General features: G+C 38.6%; 1 protein-coding gene across 3 annotated transcripts in view; it reads right to left on the minus strand.

Moving 5' to 3' along the window:
• The window catches only part of CAMK4 (calcium/calmodulin dependent protein kinase IV), a 239,444-nt gene that overhangs the window by 94,392 nt on the left and 122,310 nt on the right, over positions 1 to 22,742 (minus strand). The window lies entirely within an intron of this gene.

Raw genomic sequence — 22,742 nt, forward strand, 5'->3', positions numbered from 1 at the left:
GATATCCATTGAACAACAACTCTCCATCTCCCCCTCCACCTATCCCTTAGGAAGCACAATCCTACTCTCTACTTGTATGAGTCTATTTTAGATGCCTCATATAAGAGGAATCATTCAGTGAATACAGATTTTTTTAAACCTTTTTATTGGAGTATAATTGCTTTACAATGGTGTGTTAGTTTCTGCTTTATAACAAAGTGAATCAGCTATACATGTACATATATCCCCATATCTCTTCCCTTCTGCATCTCCCTCTCTCCCACCCTCCCTATCCCACCCCTGTAGGTGGTCACAAAGCACCGAGCTGGTCTCCCTGTGCTATGCGGCTCCTTCCCACTAGCTATCTATTTTATATTTGGTAGTGTATATATGTCCATGCCACTCTCTCACTTTGTCCCAGCTTATCCTTCCCCCTCCCCGCATCCTCAAGTCCATTCTCTAGTAGGTCTGTGTCTTTATTCCCGTCTTGCCCCTAGGTTCTTCATGACCTTTTTCTTTAGATTCCATATATATGTGTTAGCATACAGTATTTGTTTTTCTCTTTCTGACTTACTTGACTCTGTATGACAGACTCTAGGTCCATCCATCTCACTACAAATAACTCAATTTCGTTTCTTTTTATGGCTGAGTAATATTCCATTGTATGTATGTGCCACATCTTCTTTATCCATTCATCTGTCGATGGACACTTAGGTTGCTTCCATGTCCTGGCTACTGTAAATAGAGCTGCACTGAACATTGTGGTACATGACCCTTTAAATTCTGGTTTTCTCAGGGTATATGCCTAGTAGTGGGATTGCTGGGTCATATGGTAGTTCTATTTTTAGTATTTTAAGGAACCTCCATACTGTTCTCCATAGTGGCTACACCAATTTACATTCCCACCAACAGTGCAAGGGGGTTCCCTTTTCTCCACACCCTCTCCAGCATTTATTGTTTGTAGATTTTTTGATGATGGCCATTCTGACTGGTGTGAGATGATATTGCAATGTAGTTTTGATTTGCATTTCTCTAATGATTAATGATGTTGAGCATTCTTTCATGTGTTTGTTGGCAATCTGTATATCTTCTTTGGAGAACTATTTAGGTCTTCTGCCCATTTTTGGATTGGGTCATTTGTTTTTTTGATATTGAGCTGCATGAGCTGCTTATAAATTTTGGAGATTAATCCTTTGTCAGTTGCTTCATTTGCAAATATTTTCTCCCATTCTGAGAGTTGTCTTTTGGTCTTGTTTATGGTTTCCTTTGCTGTGCAAAAGCTTTTTAGTTTCATTAGGTCCCATTTGTATATTTTTGTTTTTATTTTCATTTCCCTAGGAGGTGGGTCAAAAAGGATCCTGCTGTGATTTATGTCATAGAGTGTTCTGCCTATGTTTTCCTCTCAGAGTTTGATAGTGTCTGGCCTTACATTTAGGTCTTTAATCCATTTTGAGATTATTTTTGTGTATGGTGTTAGGGAGTGTTACAGGTAGCTGCCCAGTTTTCCCAGCACCATTTATTGAAGAGGCTTTCTTTTCTCCATTGTATATTCTTGCCTCCTTTGTCAAAAATAAGGTGACCATATGTACGTGGGTTTATCTCTGAGCTTTCTATCCGGTTCCATTGATCTATATTTTTGTTTTTGTGCCAGTACCATACTGTCTTGATTACTGTAGCTTTGTAGTATAGTCTGAAGTCAGGGAGCCTGATTCCTCCAGCTCCGTTTTTCTTTCTCAAGATTGCTTTGGCTATTCGGGGTCTTTTGTGTTTCCATACAAATTAGTGAATACTGATTATTTTTTATCACAATCTTCTCTTCCACAGGACAATAGGAGTTACTCACTAATACAAAATAAATATATTTTTCATTACTGCATGATGCTTAAAAAAATTTTAAGGACATGGGTGTCTCTAAATTAAGATTTGTTAATATTCAAACCTATTTTTTTCACTACACATTTAGCGTTTATGTAATATAAGGTTTTCCCCCTTGTTTTTTTTTTCCCAAATATTTATTTATTTATTTATTTTTGGCTGCGTTGGGTCTTTGTTGCTGTGTGCGGGCTTTCTCTAGTTGCGGCGAGCAGGGGCTACTCTTTGTTGCAGAGCGTGGGCTTCTCATTGTGGTGGATTCTCTTGTTGCGGAGCATGGGCTCTAAGCACCTGGGCTCCAGTAGTTGTGGTTTGTGGGCTCTAGAGCCCAGGCTCAGTAGTTGTGGCGCACGGGCTTAGTTGCTCCGCGGCATGTGGCATCTTCAGACCAGGGATCGAACCCGTGTCCCATGCATTGGCAAGCGGATTCTTAACCACTGAGCCACCAGTGAAGTCCCCACCTTGTTTTTGTATGTTTTTGATCCATATAAAATAAGTGTCAGAGAGATCCTTTAATTTTTTCATATGACAGTAAAGAAAAACTTTTTAATACAAATATGAATTTTAAGCAAATTTATTTTTTATCATGTTATGTCACACATTAAATATTGGGATGCCTTCAAAAATTATTTCTTTGAAAGTTATCTAAACTCTGGAAATATTCATACATACTAGATTATTTGGACTAGCAATCTTTTAATGTAGTTATTTATTTTTAATTCAGAATTAATTTTTCTTTAAAGGTAATTTTGAAAAGGGTAATTATTTTCCCACTATACTCCAGATCAGTGGTTCTCAAAGTGTGATCAGAGGACGTTCCGGGTCCCTAAGACTCACTCAGGGTATGTACGAGGTTCTCCCTTCTCTAGCTGCACATCTGGGTAAGGCTAGAGTTTTTCCCATACTTGAAACAAAACAACATATTGAATGCAGAAGCAGATGAGAATCCAACTTTCTTCTATTAAGCCAGATAATAAAGAGATTTACAAAACAATGCCACTCTTCTAAGTACTTTTTTATTTTGGAAAATAGTTACTTTTCATTAAAAATGTTATTTATGTTAAAACATACTGGGTTTATTACTGTTATAGTTTTACTTAATTAATAAATACTTAAAAATTCTTTCATCTCTATTACAGCGGTTCCCAACCTTTTTGGCACCAGGGACTGGATTCGTGGAAGAAAATTTTTCCACGGATGTGGGAGTGGGGAAGTGGCAGATGGTTCAGGTGGTAATGCGAGCGATGAGGAGCTGCACGTGAAACTTGTCTCGCTCACCCGCCGCTCACCTCCTGCTGTGCGGCCCGATTCCTAACAGGCCGCAGACAGGTACTGGTCTGCGGCCGTGAGGTTGGGGACCCCTGCTCTATAATATCGAGATTCTTTCATCTCTAATATATTAAATGTGTATAGCTATTTGGGATTCTCAGTAAGTTGGAGAGTAAAAAGGGCTCCTGAAGCCCGAAAGTTTGGGAACCACTACTCCAGAAAACTTAACATTATACATTTGAAAATAGAAAGAAAAGAACAAAACTGTGGGGGCATCCCTGGTGGCACAGTGGTTGAGAATCTGCCTGTTAATGCAGGGGACACGGGTTCGAGCCCTGGTCTGGGAGGATACCACATGCCGCGGAGCAACTAGGCCCGTGAGCCACAACTACTGAGCCTGTGTGTCTGGAGCCTGTGCTCCACAACAAGAGAGGCCGCGACAGTGAGAGGCCCATGCACCGTGATGAAGAGTGGCCCCCGCTCACCACAACCAGAGAAAGCCCTCACACAGAAACAAAGACCCAACACAGCCAAAAATAAATGAATTAATTAATAAACTCCTACCCTCAACATCTCCTTTAAAAAAAAAAAAAAGAACAAAACTGTAGTAATAATTTAAATGAAAGAAAAATGTGAATGCAGTCTCCTTCCTGCTCTGAATGCTGAAGCCCAGGTTGAATGCAGGTCATGACTTAAGTGGAGCCTGAGAAGAATCGAAGAAGAAGGAAGTTAGAGAAAAATGGGGTATTAAAACCCATCAATCGGGCTTCCCTGGTGGCGCAGTGGTTGGGAGTCCGCCTGCCAACGTAGGGGACACGGGTTCGTGCCCCGGTGCGGGAGGATCCCACGTGCCGCGGAGCGGCTGTGCCCGTGAGCCGTGGCCGCTAAGCCTGCGCGTCAGGAGCCTGTGCTCCGCAACAGGAGAAGCCACAGCAGTAAGAGGCCCGCGTACCGCAAAAAAAAAAAAAAAACAAAAAACCATCAATCCACAGAGAGTAAACTGAGTGACAAAATCTGGACTAGAAGCCAAAGTAATGACAACCAAGGAAAAAAGCAGGGGGTAAAGTTGAGAGGGAGAAGTGGACAAAAAAGCAGGCAGATAAATGACTGAGAAGCCAAGGACAAGACAAGGCTGAGGTCAGAAAATCCTTCCCAGAGAGATTAGCTGAGTATCATTTGTCATCTTTTTGAAACAAAGTCTAGAGGTTCCTAGGCAGCCGGACTTTGGGGGTGGTTCCTCCAAAGGTGTCATGTCTTGGAGGTCACACTGGTGTGCGTCTTGACAGCCATTTCATCTGATATCTTCTCAATATTTCTCTAGTTCCAGGAGCTATTGTTTCCTTCCTACTTCTGACTTCCCCTTCCAATTACCTGGGTAGGTCAGGATAGGGTCTGAGCACTGGCACTGCCATTCAGAATAAGTGTTGTTTTCCTAGAAAATAACTGTTAAGCAAGCCACAAGAGTCAATGGGCAGCTACCTGAACAGTCATTATCGCCACTTGAAATTAGCTTCAAGAGCTACTATAATTAGCATCTTCAGAAGCACGAACAGATGGCTTTAACAAGCCAACATTACAACAATATTGAAATCCATAAAATACACCTTCACTATGTACAGAATAACTTGAAGAATGGTAGTTTTTAATTACTAACAATTTTCAATTATAAAAATACACATTACTAACATTCTAACTTAGGTTTCCCAGAAAACTAATGTAAGGCGAGGATTAACATTCAGGTATTTTATTTGGAATGTGCAAACCCAATGCAGTGAGAATGAGGTAAAAGGGAAATGCAGCAAGGTAAGAGGTGACACAGTGCAGTAAGCCCACTGGCTACATTGAGCTGTAAAGACACAGCAGGTCACATGGGTAGTTGTATCCAACTGGCACACAGTACTTCCCCAGAGGAGCTATACAAGGTCACCATGCCTTGAAGAAGTTCATGGGAAGGCAGAAAGAGAGGGAATTTACCTGCCCAGGAACCTCCTCCTGTTTCCCACTGGTGAATCTTGGCCCTGTGGTGTTAACTTTTTCATACCTCTGGGTTGCATATGCAGTCTTTTTGGCAGTCACTTGTAATGCCATATCCCTCCTCATCAGATATCATATCTCATTCAAATCTAGAAGTGGCGGAAGAGCCAGAAACTTAAGGTGTGTGTCTGGGTTGGCTTAGTTGCATGAATTGGCCAGCAGGCAATCCAGCCCTCCCTGGTCTGGAAGACAGGCAGGTGGAAGGAATCTAAGAAGGCCCATAAGAGTTTTGTCCAATCACGGTTCACTCTTGAGTTTTTATCTGTCACAGGAAAACCAGATCGACAGCAGTGGGACCACAGTTCTGCTTTTCTAATTTGCTGTATTTTACTGCCCATCAGAAAGAGCTTTGTGTCCCACTTACATTCTTTGTGCCATTGTTCTAGTTGCCAATATGAAATGGATAATCATAAAATGGCTTGGACATGTGGGCTTTTTCTGTAAAGCCTTATTTTAGCTCCCCTATTTGAAATGCCCTAAATATTCAAAGAAATACATCCTTTCATCCTCATAAAATCATTTAAGAAAAAAACTAAATAATTTAATAAGAGTGATTATACAGATTTGTACAGTTTTAAACCTCCACGGAAATCAAGATTCCTTAATATTGAAAGAAATCCCAACTTTGCTGTCTGCCTCCATGAGGGGAGAAAGAGAAATGGATAAGAGGTATAATTTTAGAGTAACATCAGAGAAAAAAGCTCACCATTGGAATAAAGTTGATGAAATGTGGGCCCTTCATTGAGATACACAGCAAATATACTCCTGTGCTGGGACTGGAAAGGTTGAGGGAAGAAAAGCAGGAAGAATTGAAAAATATGTGAGAAGAAAGTAATGAGGAATTAAGGGGGAAGAAAAAGGAAAACCAGTTTCTGCATGTGAGAATGATGGATAGAGACAGAGGTGGTGAATGAATTGGAGAAAAGGAGAGGGACTACAGCACCAGATTTCTGGTGGTCTTGATCCTCTTGGCTATCTCAGATGTGGTCTAGATCTGTGTGGACTCTGAAACTTCAAATACTCTTGGCAAGTTGGGGTGACCTAAACGAGTAGAGACTACTGCTGTACTTCTTCCAGGATTCAGACAAGTAAAGCAGCATTTCCACATAAAATGCTCAGCTTCATCTCATTTTCTTTGCAGGGGGACTCCCTGGTGGTCTAGTGGTTAAGACTCCATGCTTCCACTGCAGGGGGCAAGGGTTCGATCCCTGGTTGGGTAAGCTCTGCATGCCTTGAGGTACGGTGAAAAAAAAAAAAAAAGAATTCATTTTCTTTGTAGAGATTGAGACCATAAGTCTTATTTTGTCTCTCTGCTATTTCTCTGGCTTCTTAGGCTCATTTTTGGTTTTAACAATAACCAGAGAACATGATGTGAAGTACAGAACTGTGCTCCTCAAATCCTTTGTGGAAAGAGGCAAAACGTAAATTATTAATGGGTAAATAAGCAGACAAATACCTTTAAATTTTCACAATTCTTTTCTGCATAGCTTCTGCTTAATTTAGCATCCTGTTTTCTGACATATCAACAAGTACATGCTGGCACTAACACGTGTGGTGAAAAGACTTGACAACTGGAGCTTTGTTAAATTCAAGAATGACAGTTTTAGCCTACAAGGATTTGAAAGCTAGGAACTGCTATTTGAAAATGCAAAAATCAAATGTGGGACACTGAGAAAAATACTGAGGTTTTCCTATCTGAGTCTAATATCTCCAACAGCTACACAATTTTAGCCAAGTCTGATTATTTCTTTATCTTCTTGACCTAACAGAAACCTGGGCATCTCATGACTACCTTACTTTCTTTAGGGTCTTCCCAAGTGGTGACTTGTTTTCATGCCAGTAGGAAAGGTACCATAGGGCCTGGAAGGAGGACAGGGTGTCCTTTTTGCTAGTCATTGCTATGTCCAAACCATTTCTCCTCCCTTATGCCTCCAACAAAGAGGCCAGTTTAGCCAGAGGAAAGTGACACAGGAGGAAAACAGTAGATGATGACAGAGTCTCCTAATGGCCAGAAGCCAGGTTGAACATGGTAAGGACTTGATATTTTTGTATCAGAGAGGTCAGACACATTTGGAAGATTTTGAGAGAGGAATGACATGACTTCAGTTAATTTTTAAAGGGATACTCTCACACTTGGGAATTCCCTGGCGGTCCAATGGTTAGGACTCTGTGCTCTCACTGCTGAGGGCCCGGATTCAATCCCTGGTTGGGGAACTAATATCCCACAGGGCCAAGCAGTGAAACCAAAAAAAAAAACCCCAAAAACAAAAAAACGGATACTCTGACTCTTGTAGGGATGAGGATGGGAGGATAATTGGAAGAGTTAAATCAGAGAGACTCAATAAGAAGTTATGGCAGTTATCCAGGTGAGAGTTGATGGTGACTTACTTAGACCCAGGTGCTAGTGATGAAGGAGGTGAGTGAGAAGTAGATGAACATTTTTTTTAAGAACCAACAGTATTTGAAGATGGACTGGTTATGGGGTATAAGAGAAAGAGAAATGCAAAGGTTGACTGCTTGTTTTTCCACCTGAGAAATGGGTAGAATAATATTGCCATTTACTGAGATGGTGAATAAATAGGTTTAGAAAGATGCTAATAATATCGTGTCCCTGTCCATTGGACTGAACTCACCTACCATTCATCCCCTTTTACTACAGCTCACTGATCATTGAATTGATCTTTCCAGAAGCCAAGATCATTTCCACTTCTGAGCCTTTCCACTTTGTACTTGATAGTTCTTTGTCTTGAATGTTCTTTTCCCAGGTATTTCCGTGTGACTTTGGACTCAATGGAGAGGAGAACGGTAGGGGCAGCTACGCAGAGGAGGTGACGGTTCAGAGGTGGAGGCAGTGATGAGCAATAGACATGGTGGGGTGGGACCGACAGAAAAAGTAAACTGTAGAGAAACCAGTATTCTGTTTTACATTTAACAAGACTAGTATAATGCCAATATGGTTCTGACCAGTATGAGAAGACTAATAAGCATTTCACTCAGATAAGCTTGGCTTTGAAAATTGTGCAACAGTATTCTTTGGTAGTTCCGTAATAGCCACTTCCTACTCTCTGCAGACTCTAAAACATCTGGGAGGCAAAAAGGGGAAAAGTAGAGCTTTCCAATGGAGAAGGATCCCAAGGATTGGAATCGAATTTAAGAAGACAAAAATGGCTCTCAGAAGCTCAACCCAGAAAGAAAAACACTTGTCTTTCAGAACCTGAAACCTCTGTAAATCAGGTAGGTTCAGAAGACAGCAGCTCTTCCAAAGGAGGTAACCTCTCCTCTTTCATTCTTAGAGTCTAAAGTATAAGACTTCCTGCTCACAGATGCTAGAAATTCTTTCACGGGGAACAGTCTTTTACTTGACAGTGAATGAAGGAGGCTTAAAATATTCCTAGGATAGATAACAAGCTGAACAAAGTTTATACAAAAGATCTGGCTGATGCCAGACTTTCTCTAGAAACAGGTTTGGCTTATCAGAGGGAAAGAGAAAAGGGAAGAGAACATGATATATAAAGTAGAAAGGACATTAGATTTTATACACCTCTCTCTCCTATTTCTTTCATCTCTGTATCTCTCCCTGGCATTAAGAATATATGGGGGTAACCTTCATTTAATATCTCTTATCTTTAAAAAGATCTCACCCTTCAGTCCCTCACCCCTCTTCCTGCTTCCAAAGCGTAGCTCTGCTCCCCTTAGCAGAAAACCTCTCCAGAGCTGCCTCTGCATTTTCTCCACTTCCTCCTCCCTTTCCCCATATATTTGTCAGTGAAATTCAATCTGGCATCACCCCAAGAACTCCTCCAAAACTGCTTTTACAGAAGAAATCAGTGGTCTCCTTGGAGGAGACTAACTACTTTTCTGATCTTATCTTACTCTCAGCAGCATTCGATATATTTGATCACTCCCTTCTTCACGTGAAATTAATTATACCATGTCACCATTTTGGTCTGACTTACTTTAAAGGCTGCAGAAGTATTTTAATACTTCCTAACTAGTCTCCCTGCTTTGATTCTTAGTCTTTGCAATCATTCCCTCTGCACACAGCAGACAAAGTGATATCTTTAAGATGTAAATCAGATCCTGTCACTCTCCAACTTAAATGTTGGCATCCCATTGTTCTAAGAGTAAATGCAAACTCTTTACCAAGGCCTTAAAACTCAGGATGGGGTGGCCTTACCCTTTTGAGCTAATGTCATTTTTCTCTATATATACAGGCCACTCAACTCCCAGACCAAGCTCCAAGGCCTTCACACTTGCCACGCCCTCTTCCACTAGACCTTCTCACTTCACTCAGAAAACAAATGAGAGGCCTTCCCAGGTCACTGCATCAAAGGTAGCTAAACACATAATCATCACTCTAATCCCTTTATAAAATTTACACAAATCTATGTTACCATTTAGTTACAAATTCATTATTTGTTTCTTCCACCAGAACATAAGCTCTATGACAGCAAGGGCTTGTCCATTTTTTACACATTAGTACCGCCAGCGTTATTTACCAACACCTGGTATATAAATTTATTGAATAAATAAATGAGGATGGTACTAGTGTTTGAATACAAAAGGTTGGGGGCTCAAAGGAAAAAAATCCCTGGTTTAACAGCTCTGGTTAGATGAGATTAGATGTGGTTAGTCACTTCTCCTGCCCTTCAAATCCGTATGACATTTTTGTCATGTTATCAACACCAATGGAGTGGAGAATGCCTGTCTCACAGGCAGAGCTAAGTACCCAGATCTTCTAGAGCCTACACAGATAATAGCTTGTGATTTATAAATTGTGAGCCATAAAGGGTCACTATACCACTTATTCAAGATTGCACTCTCCCATGGGTAAATGGGGAATGCTCCAAGAAATATAATTAACAAAAGCTCTGGTGAAGTTAACTGACTTTCTAAATCCACTGCAGCAGGTACTGATATTCCTCACAGGATATAGAGCTTTCACAGCTTCTTCTTCAACCAGCACACTTGGCCTTTAGTGTGATACATGCTGTGTATCAAACATAACCACAGAGGAGATTAAATGAGAGTGAAATGATGAAAATTAGACAACAGAAGAGTGAAAACTGGAGTATACTATGCATTCCCACAGAAGGAGAAGTGAGATCCTTGGTAAGCAGAGAATTCTAGGGATGCAGCTATGAATTTTCTGCTTTGTCTTTGTGCCAGTCAAGGGACAGTTCAAAAGAAAAGCTTTGCTGGGTTCCTATTCACATATTCCCCAATGAGGTGACTTCAATACCTGCATGGTCAAATCCATGCAAAAAAGAAATTGATATCAGGTGCTTACAAAAAATGAATATAATGTTAGCCTCCCAAATTTTCTTTTATGTTCATGTTGCCAGGGCTGGAAGAAAATAAACACATATATAAATTTTTATAAAGGTATCAGCCACTTTAAAAAAAATATATAAAATATAAAAAATAAAAGTGAGTACCATTGTAACATTATCATTTTGGTTTATTTCCTTTCAGTTTTTAAAACTGTGCATATTTCCTTATATATTTCAAATATGGAAATACAATATATTTCCTTATATATTTCAAATATGGAAATACAATCTTACAGTGTTCACTGAAAATACCATAAAGTTTTATGAATACCCAATGTTCATAAGCAGAATGTAAAAAAGAGCTTCCTAAAGTCCCTGTGTCATTAATGGCTATCCTATGGTTAGACACTTACAACTGCCTACGTTTTGTTACTAATATAAATCATTCTGTAATGAACATCCTTGGTTGTACTTTTTTAAAAAATGCAATTTGAATTCTGGCCCTACCATTTAGAGCCCTTCATAAAGTCTCTTATCCTATGTGAGGATTATTTCAATTTCTTCATGGACAAGATGGGGATAATAATTGCTACCCTACCGTGTTATTGTTGTAAGGATTAAATGAGAATATATACGAAATCTCCTGGCTCATGATAGATGTTCAGTGCCTTTCCTGAAAGAATTTGTAAAAGTAAGGTAGATACTTCCTAGTCTTCTATTTCCAATTTTCTGTCTTCACATAAAAATTAATCCAACTAAAACAAAGTATAGAAATACAAGTATTTATGAGGGTATTCCAGCCCTAGAAAGGAAAAATGCCTAATAAACGTGAAAATATAGCTTTATCTTTTTTTCCCTAAAAGTGTGGAAGACAACTTCATTAAAATCTTAAACTATGTCCAATATAATCTTCTTGCTGAATGGTAATCAAAGAGGGGGATTGGTGCCTATTTGCATTCAAATTTAAGCACCTTCCTTCACCTTTTTTTCAAGACTGGGATGAGAGCTGTACTACTGTGGTTAAGCTCCACGGAAGTTTTAAGGCCATTTCTTATGTTTATTAATTACTGTTGACCATCAGGGTCACACCTGGGTTACTACAGACCTGAGTATCAGCCAGGTCCTATAGACATTCAAGTTCTAATAGAACTGAAACAAATTCATCATTTCTTTTTTGTTCTTTTTAGTTGTTTTCACATGGTCAAGGCAGTACTTTTCAAAATACTCTAAAAATTACCAAGAAGGCATGAAAACAGCAATATTTAGTTCTCATTTTATATTGCTTTCAGTTGGACAGCAATGACTCGGTTGCAGAATTCCCAAACCATTTGAAGTGAGGGGCATATATTTTCAAGGCTCTGAGATCTCCCTTTGATCCTAAAACTAAGTGATCATCTATGAGATACTAAACTGAGAATTTACATATTCAAGAAGCTTATGACTTTGTAACCTATCAAATAACAAAACCAAAAAGTACTCCTGGAAATATTAGCATTTAAGTCTCATCAGTTACATCTTGGGGTTGAATCCCTTACTGAGGATAGCTTTGAATAGGGGAACACCTAGACACTCTTAGAAGCTTTAGCTCCTTGATGTTCTAAGACAATTAAGACTTTCAGATACCCTGGTTAATATTGTTCAAAAATGCTAAAAACTTCCTTAAAGAAAGGAAAAGAACAGGCTGTAGACACAAAAGGCTTTTAAATGACCCTAAAAGTGATATAATAATGCTCTGGGGCTGGAATAGGAAAGAGATACAAGAAATCTTAATGATTTAAGGTTTGAAAAAAAATTCCCTTGTTGATTTTGTTCCATGGCAGTGTCAACAACGAATTGGCGCTTGTCATCTGCCTCTACAAGGATTAAATCATGTGCTGCTGCAGCTGCGGATTTTCAACACCCCCTGAAAGGAGTTCAGGGTAGAGAGCAGAAATGAGAAACTCTGCGCTCTGGGAAAACTGGCAGAACAGGTCTTCAGATAGTTAGATATATTCAGGATTTGATTTTATGAGCCCAATTCTCATATCTCCTCATATCTAGAAAAGCACTAAAATCCTTCATGGTGACCACTGCTCCTCATGACGAGCAGAAACCTTCTGCAAAATATATGTGCTTGATTGTATATACTCCCCCTTTACCAAAATCACATATACACTGACCTTCCCCCCTACCTCTTTGGAGCAGTTTCTCAGAACTATCTGAAATGCTGTCTCCCGGGCTATAGTCCTCATTTTGCCCCAAATAAAACTTGACTCACAACTCTCACATTGTGCATTTTTTTTAAGTCGACAGCAGTAGCTGTTTCTCGTTGTAGAAGTCTGGATTTGCCTTCCTTGGTGAGGAAGCATCTTAACATCTTAACCCAGAGCTTCATTTTTTCTGAAGGGTTCAGATGTTTCCAGAAATCAATAACTAAAGCATGTCAGCTCAGTCCTTCTCAAAAGTCTTTTTCTTTACAGTTATATGCATCTCCTCAATGCACTCCCAACAGCCTGTCCTTAAATCTCTTCTGGATTAAACGGCTCAGAGCATAAAAGTTCCATGTATGACTAATTGGGTAGATATGCATACATTCCATGCTAATGCCCTACCATTGCTTCCTCTCTTGATAGTTTCCAGGACTGTCAGGGCTCAGAGAGGGCAGTGGAAAGGGGCCTATGATCCATGCAGTGGGCTGGTCTGGTCCTGTCTCTGAATGTCTGATCATTATTCAACCCCATGATGTGTTCCCCAGCTGTCTATTGCTGCTAATACCCTTGCCTAACCCTGTCTCTAATGTAGTAAGCATCTGGCGATGGCTGTGGTGCACGGCTGCTTTATCCTCACCGTAGAGACCATGCTCCCATGTGTTACGTAGCTGCCCTTGAACCCAGAAGCCAATGTGGTAAGAACAGAGTGAGGGAGAAACAGCTCTGAGAGAGAGCTGAATTTATACTGAATATTTACTCTAAAGAAATTCTTTTAAACTAAAAGAGACTCTTAAACTGTAAAAAACTAAGATATCTTTGACTGAAAAATTTAAGTACCTTTCCCCCCAGATATCCAGTTGGTATCAGATTCAGGAAGAATTTTAATCATCATAGAACACAAAGAATACTTAAATTTCTTTTTTTTTTTTTTTTGCAGATATAAATATGGTAGGTAAATCGTGACACTCATCCACATTCCCCTTCATAAAATATGTCAAAATTTAAAGATGATGATAGTAATATTGGATCCACTTTGATTTTGAAACTGATCATGACACCCAAATATGTCCTGACGCTATGATGGAAAAACAGTTCTAAACTATTCTGATCTCAAAATTTCAAACAAAAATCTTCCCAGTGACAGTGTGGTATTCTGTGGGGAAAAAAGCATCGTAGATATAACTATCCATTTGATACATTTTTCAGACTTCTGGGGTAGAGATAAGTATGAGTAGCTTTGAATGTACTGAATGTACCCTGTGATACTGACACTTAGAGCAGAGAGCAAACTGGAACTCCATATACACAGCCACATGTGGGACCATCACTGCATCCTACCTACGCATAAGACAAAAGGCAAAGAGAGCCACACCCGGCAATGTTTTGTACATTACACACTCCTTCGTTATTCTTCTTTCATTTGTTAGTGGATATTTTATACTGAGATGCATTAAACTAAAGTTTTAGTAACATTTGGAAAAGAAATATGTTGCTTGTTTTCTCTGCACACAGGAAACTCTTGCTCACTCACAGTGTGACTTGAACTGCACTCAGCTTCTGTGTCTGTGTGTCAACAAAGGCTTTTTCATCCTTTATCAGATTAGCAAGGAGCAACATCTAGTTTCAGTCCCATATCTGGGCCATGCTTATTCCTTACTTTTGTTTTTTTTTTGGTCTTTTTCTCTTTCAGGACCTAGCTGGTATCAATAGAAAGGGCTCAGATTTGGGACTCAAAAGTCCTGCGTTCAAATTCTCCATGCTATTGTGTCCTTTGGGGAAACATCCCTTCTCTAAAACTCCCTTAAGTAAAACAGTCCCATGAGGCATTGTTGCATTAACATATGAAAGGGGCTACTACATATTGTTGAATAATTAAGTGTGGGTCCCATTCTTATTAGCATTATGCTTCTTTACTGTTAAAATTGCTGGAGTGGCATATGGTGATTTGAAAATGCTTACTTTAAAAAAAAAGCTGTTGTTAAGCTAATTCAATACTGAAAATTATTTGGATCTCTTCTAATCAATATCCTTTGCACACAGTCATTCATTTTCTCTCTTTCAGCAAATTAATGGTTTTGGAGTTTCAGGACTTAATCTTCTCTTAGCCTTCTTTCTCTCCGCTCTTCTTACATTGTCTGGATGAACACAGCTTTGATCATCATTCAACTTTGTACCATAAAGAAATATAAAAATAAAAATTTGTTAAAATGTTTTTCCCTGTTAACACTAAGATTATAGCTTTTCCCCTTCTCACTAAGATAGGAATCCTAAGTTTGCTTTGAGGCTGATCTGTGTTCCTTCTCAGCTTTCCTGGTTGTGGTCCATCAGGCACCACTCCCCAACTCTGATCTCCTTGGGCTCCTCTCAACTTTCCTGCTGCCCAGCACCTCTCCTTTGGTTACAAGGCCTTTCCCACTCAGTTCTCTGAGAAGTTTCTAGTCTCTTTCTTCTACTAGGGTATGGTAACATAAGCTCTTCCTAAGATTTCCTCTGGTTTGGGCTAGTCACCTCCTTTTTGCCTCCACAGGCTTCATATAAAGGGTGAAGATCACTTTAGATCCAACCACTCACTACTTGTAAAAGTACCAGAAGGTTGGGACTTCCCTGGTGGTGCAGTAGTTAAGAATCGCCTGCCAATGCAGGGGACACAAGTTCAAGCCCTGGTCCGGGGATATCCCACATGCCGTGGAGCAACTAAGCCTGTGCACCACAACTACTGAGCCTGCGCTCTAGAGCCCGTGAGCCACAGAGCCTGCACACCACAACTACTGAGGCCCGTGCACCTAGAGCCCATGCTCCGCAACAAGAGAAGCCACCGCAATGAGAAGCCCGTGTACCACAACGAAGAGTAGCCCCCGCTCACGGCAACTAGAGAAAGCCCGTGCGCAGCAACGAAGACCCAACGTAGCCAAAAACAAATAAAATTAAAAAAAGAAAGTACTAGAGGGTTAAATGTGATAACTTGAGTAGATGGTGTAACTGCAAAGTATGTTTCTTTCTGGGTAATAGCACACAGGCCAGTGCCTATATTCTCAATCTCTCTCTCCCTACTTCCCTTGTATCAGCTTGCCTCTGAATTATGTTTACTTTTTAAAAGGCAACAAAATGCCTGTGAAAGATCAATAAAATGAGAGGATAGATAAGTGAGCTGAATTGTGACAGATTCTAGCAGCGTTTCTATCAAGGAAGAAAACAAATCAAACTGCAACGACTAGTTCTCTGCAAGAATGTTCAGACTTCCAAGTGGATCTTTGAACGGTAAAGCATACAAATCAGGCCAAGATTTTAACATTCCACCCTGCTACCTCTCTTCTCTTGTAGACATATACTTGTCACAAACTGAATAGAAATATCCCTATTCCTATTCCAGGAAACCTGGCTTAATAGTCCCTATGAAAATCAATAGGTTCCAACTGACAGAATGCTTGAAGAAGTTTCACTTCACTTGACACAGCTTGTTATCGGCAAGCTACTTTCCTTAATGTGTTCTGAGACCTCTATTGGGCCCAAAAAGTCTATTTGAGCTAGTGATTTATTATTCTCCTCTCCATCACTGACCAAGGGAGACCCTGACTCCACTTCTAGAGCATACCCATTAGTTGTTAAAAGTAGTTATAGCAGTGTTTAATAGATGCATATCTTTAACTCAGATTGACCTAGCCATCTCTCTTACGTATATCACAGAAATTGAAAAATGAATGGCCTGTGATCAGTTTTCCATGTTCCCAAAGGTTAGACAGAAAGAGACAAGAGCAGGTAATCCTCAGTTTGCCAAGTGGTATAAATGTTATTATTTCTATTTCAGAACTGAAAAACCTGAATACTCCTCTAATGGAGACATCCTGGAGATTCAACTACCAAGAATTTGAGGGAGGCCTGTGTACATTCTGTAATTTAATCTAGAGCAACTTTTCAAAGTCTCCAGCAGCATCATAGTTACATACTCAAAGAGCTAATTCATAAGAACATAAGGAAAAATGAATACAAATTAAAAACTAACTCACAGAATGATTAGCAAGTCACAACGTGCGGCTCTTCAACTGAGAGGAGGATAAAAGGCCTCTTTTATCCTTTAGCACTTAATGGAAATTTTATAAAAGCTAGGAACAGGGCTTCCCTGGTGGCGCAGTGGTTGGGAGTCCGCCTGCCGATGCAGGGGACGCGGGTTCGTGCCCCGGTCCGGGAGGATCCCACGTGCCGCGGAGCGGCTGGGCCCGTGAGCCATGGCCGCTGACCCTGCGCGTCCGGAGCCTGTGCTCTGCAATGGGAGAGGCCACAGCAGTGAGAGGCCCGCGTACCACAAAAAAAAAAAAAAAAAAAAAAAAAAAAAAAAAAAAAGCTAGGAACATTTACTAGGTGAATGCTAATTAAATTATTTAAGAAAAGCCTTTCCAGAAATCTATAGATCACTTTACATTACAATAACTAAAATATGACAAAATTTAGACCTAAAACAGCTTCTAAACTATGGATCAAGTCACAGTGCTCCAATGTCAAGAATCAGAATAGAGCAGTAGGGTTGAAAGTGTTCCAAATCTAGGAATCACGGGCATCCAAGATTTGTCTAAGTATGAGGTCATATGACCAGAAATCTTTAGTGTCACGTTAAATTTTATTGATAATAGTAAAACATATACCCATTTTTAGCAGATATTTTCAAAGCAATCCCCAAATGATATAATTAGTTTATTCATACAGCAGTATACAATATGTCTGGTGCTGCTTACTGCTTAGTTTTCAATCAAGCTAATGAAAATATGAGAATTACACAGAATGAGCTGATACTATTATAATATAAAATATCTGTGTGAACCCATTACAATTAATAATAAGAACAATGTTCACCATTTATTACATGCTCCCTAGGTGCTGAGAAATATTTTACATAAGTTATCTCATTTTAATTGTTACTAAAATGTCACGGGCTAGATGTTCTTAAACTCATTTCACAGATGAAGAAACTAAGATTGAGAGATTTACATAGCTGTTGTAGGGTCACACAGGTAGTAAGTGGCAGAAGTGATCCTGAACTCAAGTTGTCTGGCTCCACAGCCCATGATCTTACCCCACAACCACATAGCCATTCTTAAGGAGAGTCAGAAGACCTATACATTCTGAACTTATACACTGAGATTGGCTCTCAGACTCATAAATTCTGAATTTACACACTGAGATTAATTCTTAGGCTCAATACTGGGTATTTCATGCAAGGATTTTATAACAATCTGAATGCAATCTTTTTCAAGAGTTGAGCCACATGGCTAGAAATGTCATCATGATTTTAGAATTCAAATATTTGTCTTCAAAATTCCAGGGACACTATAAATGATTGATGATCATAATTTTCTTAAATCTCAATCTGTTCTTGAAAATGAGCCATATTGATGGGCCTGAGTGTGATTATTTAGACACACCCTAAGGGATGTACTCCTTAGGAAAAGAGATAATGCCTGTGACTCATTCCTGAAGTAGTGACTCCATTATCACCAAAATTCTTCAAAAGTTGTGATTCCATTTAACTCAGCAAAAGTCAGTCCAGAATGAAGGTTCCATCTGCATAATCTGTTCAAATTTTGACATTTTCTTGAATCTATTATTTTCCTTCTGTGCAGTTTTAAGTTCAGCATATTAAAAAGTCACGTAACTAAATAACATCAATAAAAAGGTCCCATCTTGTAAATCACTTATTGTCCCACTACCTGTGTCTGTCAGAATCTTTTAACACCCCAAAGTTGTTCATCTGAGGATGCAGCTTAGAAAATCTTTCTACTCTACTTCAACTTCTTCTAAATATTGCATAAAACGGAGATGATGAAAGGCTCATGAGTGAAGGAAAAAAGGAAGCCTTGTTTCCTTCACCCTGGATTCGTTTTACAAAGTTCACAGTAAAAGTTTCACTGATATCTGCAAGCCAATTACATACAAGGTAATGAGGTATTTATGGGCAACAAAAATGGCACTGCCTGTGAATCTGTAACTGTTTTAAAATAAAAAGTTACAAAATGGGTCACCTTTCCCAGGAGGAGAGTAGGTATGGCACTCCTAGTGACTTGATGAGTTCTTCAGTCCAAGGATCTCTAATACTATGTGGAAAAAAATTAAAAAAAATAAACAACCAAAGGAGCCCTTCAATTCATTTTCCTCTCTTGTTTACCCTCACTGCCCTCAAAGCTTTATCCTCATTAATGACTTGATGAGACAAATGGATACTGTTTCTGGAAAAGTCCAGGATTTTCAGTATAGTAAAAAGTTGGTTCAATTATCATTTTCTGTTTTCTGGCACTTCAATACATCTATAATAGAGAGTCACTGGTGTTTATCAGGACACTTAGAAACTGTAAAATCTTGTAATGCTTTCTGAATGTCCAGAGAAAAGTTATGTTGAACAGGATCTCAATGTTGAAGTTTGGTTTAACTCAAATTTTCTCATATACTGAAATTCTGAAATCTAGCATGGATACTAGTATACTGTCCTAAATTTAATAACTATTGATTTTTGCCATATTTTTTTTTCTCTCTCTCTCCCTATATGTGCACACACATACACACACTCACACTTTTCTTTCATTGTGAACTATCTGAACGTAAGTTGCAGACATTAATGATGTTGGTCGATATGTATTTTAATGTATTCTAATTCTAGAAATTGTACTTGTCTATAGATAAAGAACATGGTATTATATCCACATATAAAATATATGGTAATTTAAAATATTTTAATTATAATTACATGTTAAGTTCCCACAAGGATATTTTATTAGCCAAAATACCCAACTGTCTGAACATAACAAGCTACTTTATGTTTATTACCAGTATTAATTCTGTCCTGTACTTGACAACCAATGGAATGTGGATTTCTCCATAAGAGTAGATGCTTTAGTCTATCTTCCTATGGATAAATTAGAGTCTTTGTCTATCACTCAGACATATGGGTGCTTAATGGATTGTTAATGACAATCAGGGTGTTTTATAGGGGGAATAAGTCCCTTACTGCCTATGTAAACTAAATCCTTCCTAAAATATTAAGCTATGAGAAAGGAACATAATATTGCCACAAAATAAATTTTGGATAAACTGTCCTGAAACAGCTTTTAAACAGATCCTGGGGAAGAGGATTAGTGTTATCAAATAATTAACTTGTGGAAGAGATAGGGAAATTTTCTTGGACTTAAAAACATTTATATATGAATCTAATCACCTATAAAATGGATAGGTTTTCTTATGTTTATTAGTTTCTTGAATGTGATAAAAGTTTTATTCAACTTCAGATAGATTATTGAGTGGAATATTTTGAAATTCACCTTAGAGGTCCTCTTTTATTGATAGGATTTTGGATGGAATTGTGTTCCCCCCTCCAAAATATGTTGAAGTACTAACCCCCTAGTCCTTAAAAATGTGACTTTATCTGGGAATTAGTTGTTGTAAATATAGGTAGTTAATTTAAGATGAGGTCATACTGGAGTAGGGTGGGCCCCTAATCCAATAGAACTGGTGTCCTTATATGAAGAGGGAAATGTGAACACAGACATGCAGAGAGGGAACATGATATGAAGACATGCAGGGAGAAGACTGCCATGTGACAATGAAGATAGAGATTAGAGTGATGCAATGACAAGTCAAGGAACATCAAGCATTGCTGATGGTCACCAAAAGCTAGGAGAGAGGCATGGAACAAATTCTCCATCAGTGCCCTCAGAAGGAATCAACCTTGCCGTCCCATCCCCTTGATTTCAGACTTCTAGACTTCAAAACTGTAAAAGAATAAAATTTAATTGTTCTAAGCCATCCAGTTTATGGTAGTTTATTACATCAGCCCTATGAAATTCTTACAGATAGTTGATAGATGATAGACAGACAAACAGATGTAGACAGATAATCTTTCAAACCTCTTAAGTTTGGGTCTAATCATAAAATGAGGACCCAAGGAATTATCCAATGAAGTGGTATAGTAGCCCCAAAGTTGTTAGTTGAACCACATAAAATTGTCATTTTTTATAGGTCAAGAATAGTTTAATAGATGAAGTTTTATGTGGCTCAATCTAATAAATAGATTACACAGATCATTCAAGTTTTCTGAAGCTCACTTTCCCCGTCAAGAGCAGATCTTTAACTGAATTTGCTAGAAGAATACTTTGTTTCCCCTACATCACTTTTCCTCCATAAATAGATTCTTAGTCTTAAAATAAGATCATAGGCTTCATTCATTTCATTTGGATAAGGAAGTTCTCTCTTCATGACCTATATAGAATTAAACACTGGAGGCAATTTCTCTTTGAGGTTTTGCCTGCTATTCCTCTTGTTTATACATCTCTGGGCATGGCTGATTCTAGGAGACAATGCTGGGAATTCCAACTACGTTAAAAACTGAGGTTTCTCCAGGGGATTTCTCTCATTCCATTTGGTACAACAGTAACTGTGTTTGACAACATCTGCCTTACTGCATCGCTCTGCAGCTCCATCTGACACTTGGTTCCCGTCCACATTTTCTTCGTGCCTGTCTTCTGAACAAGATGTTTCCACAACAGAGGTGGAGGAGAGAAGACAGGGAGGGCAAATCAGAGCTTTACTTTCTCAATGAATAAAAGTCATGAACCCACCAAGTGTCTTCACTTCTCTCTTATTCCAATTCATCCAAAGATTTTTGACATAAACAAATATTCTCTAAACCAGCCCCTTGTCCTTTGGGATTCTGAGCATTCACAAGTCATTTCTGAATACTCATTTTCCTAGATGTTTATATAGCTAGTGCCTTTCAAAGTTTCCTCAACTATGAAAATAAAATAACCACACACAAATTTTACTGACAATTTTTTAACCAGCAAGAAATGATACAACCAAGTCCAAAAACATCTCTTGTGTCACTACTGCTAAAGCATGCCAATATATTTTCATGAAAAGCAGATGTTTAACAGGAAATTCTATTTCATGAAATTTTAATAATCCTTAGTTCAAATACATTTTATGACTATAAGAAATAGATTTAAGAGAAAACTCCAAAGGTTATCAATCAAAAGCTGCCTCTACATTCTGGAATCATTGGCTACACCAAATAGGAAATCCAGAATAAAGACCTTATTAGGAGCAATTGCCATTTAAACTATTACCTTCTTCAGTTATACTGTTCTTGGTGCTTGAGTGGCCTTAAATTCTAACAGATTGTTTGAAAATGTCATTCTACTTGACTGAAAACATTGTGCCATTATTCTCTTCTTCATTATATGAGAGTCTAAAATTTCCCTGTGCCAGACAATACATAAACAGTTGGTGATATTAAGCTGACTTTAGAAAAAAAAAATCCCTTGGCCTCAAAGAGGTATTATTTGACTTCAAAAGTTACAGTATGTCTCTCCTCAGCATATGTTACATCTGGGTTTTCAGAAATATATATATTTCACATATTTGTTCACATAAAATTTGAGAAAGGGAAGAATTTGCTATAAAAGAATATGTTGTCTTTTTGTGGTTTTATAAGGGGAAATTACCTAAGGACAGAAAGTATAAGTAGGGCATTACAATGACAAATATTCTCTGGGGCACAGGGAGTATAAAAATGCCAGTATTATATGATGGCATTTGTATTTTGAACACTCACCTTAGCATTTCTTACTTATTGGAGATGAGCCTAAGTAACTTTTGCCCCCTCAGCTCACCTACAAGCTTAGGGTAAAAAAAAAAAAAAAAATCCGAAAACAAAATCCTTCCTTCTTGTTCAAATATGAACTTCTTCAACGAGCAGGTTCAGTCCCAGATACATTAGCATTTGCCTGGTTGTACTTTACTGAAGTAAACCCACCATTTGAAAATCAAGTTAGAAGCTGATGACTTCTTTAACAAACGCATCTATTTGTGTTTCATTTAGGTATTTTTAAATAGCAACCTTTTCTAGTATATTAAATTGTGATTGGAGATTATATAAATGTACATATATATCTGAAAACATGACAGTTAGACAAAGCAAAGTTTACCTGGAAACTCTAAATGTCTTTCCATTCCATACTTCTCCTCCCCACAACCGTATCTAATTTGAGATCCAGTTGCTTTCAAAGAATCACAATTTCCATCAAAAAACAACCCATTTGGCTGCACTCTCATAATCATGATTCAAATGAGTTAGCTGCACATAGCA

The sequence above is a fragment of the Phocoena sinus genome, chromosome 3, assembly GCF_008692025.1.
Source record: "Phocoena sinus isolate mPhoSin1 chromosome 3, mPhoSin1.pri, whole genome shotgun sequence".
Classification (NCBI taxonomy): domain Eukaryota; kingdom Metazoa; phylum Chordata; class Mammalia; order Artiodactyla; family Phocoenidae; genus Phocoena; species Phocoena sinus.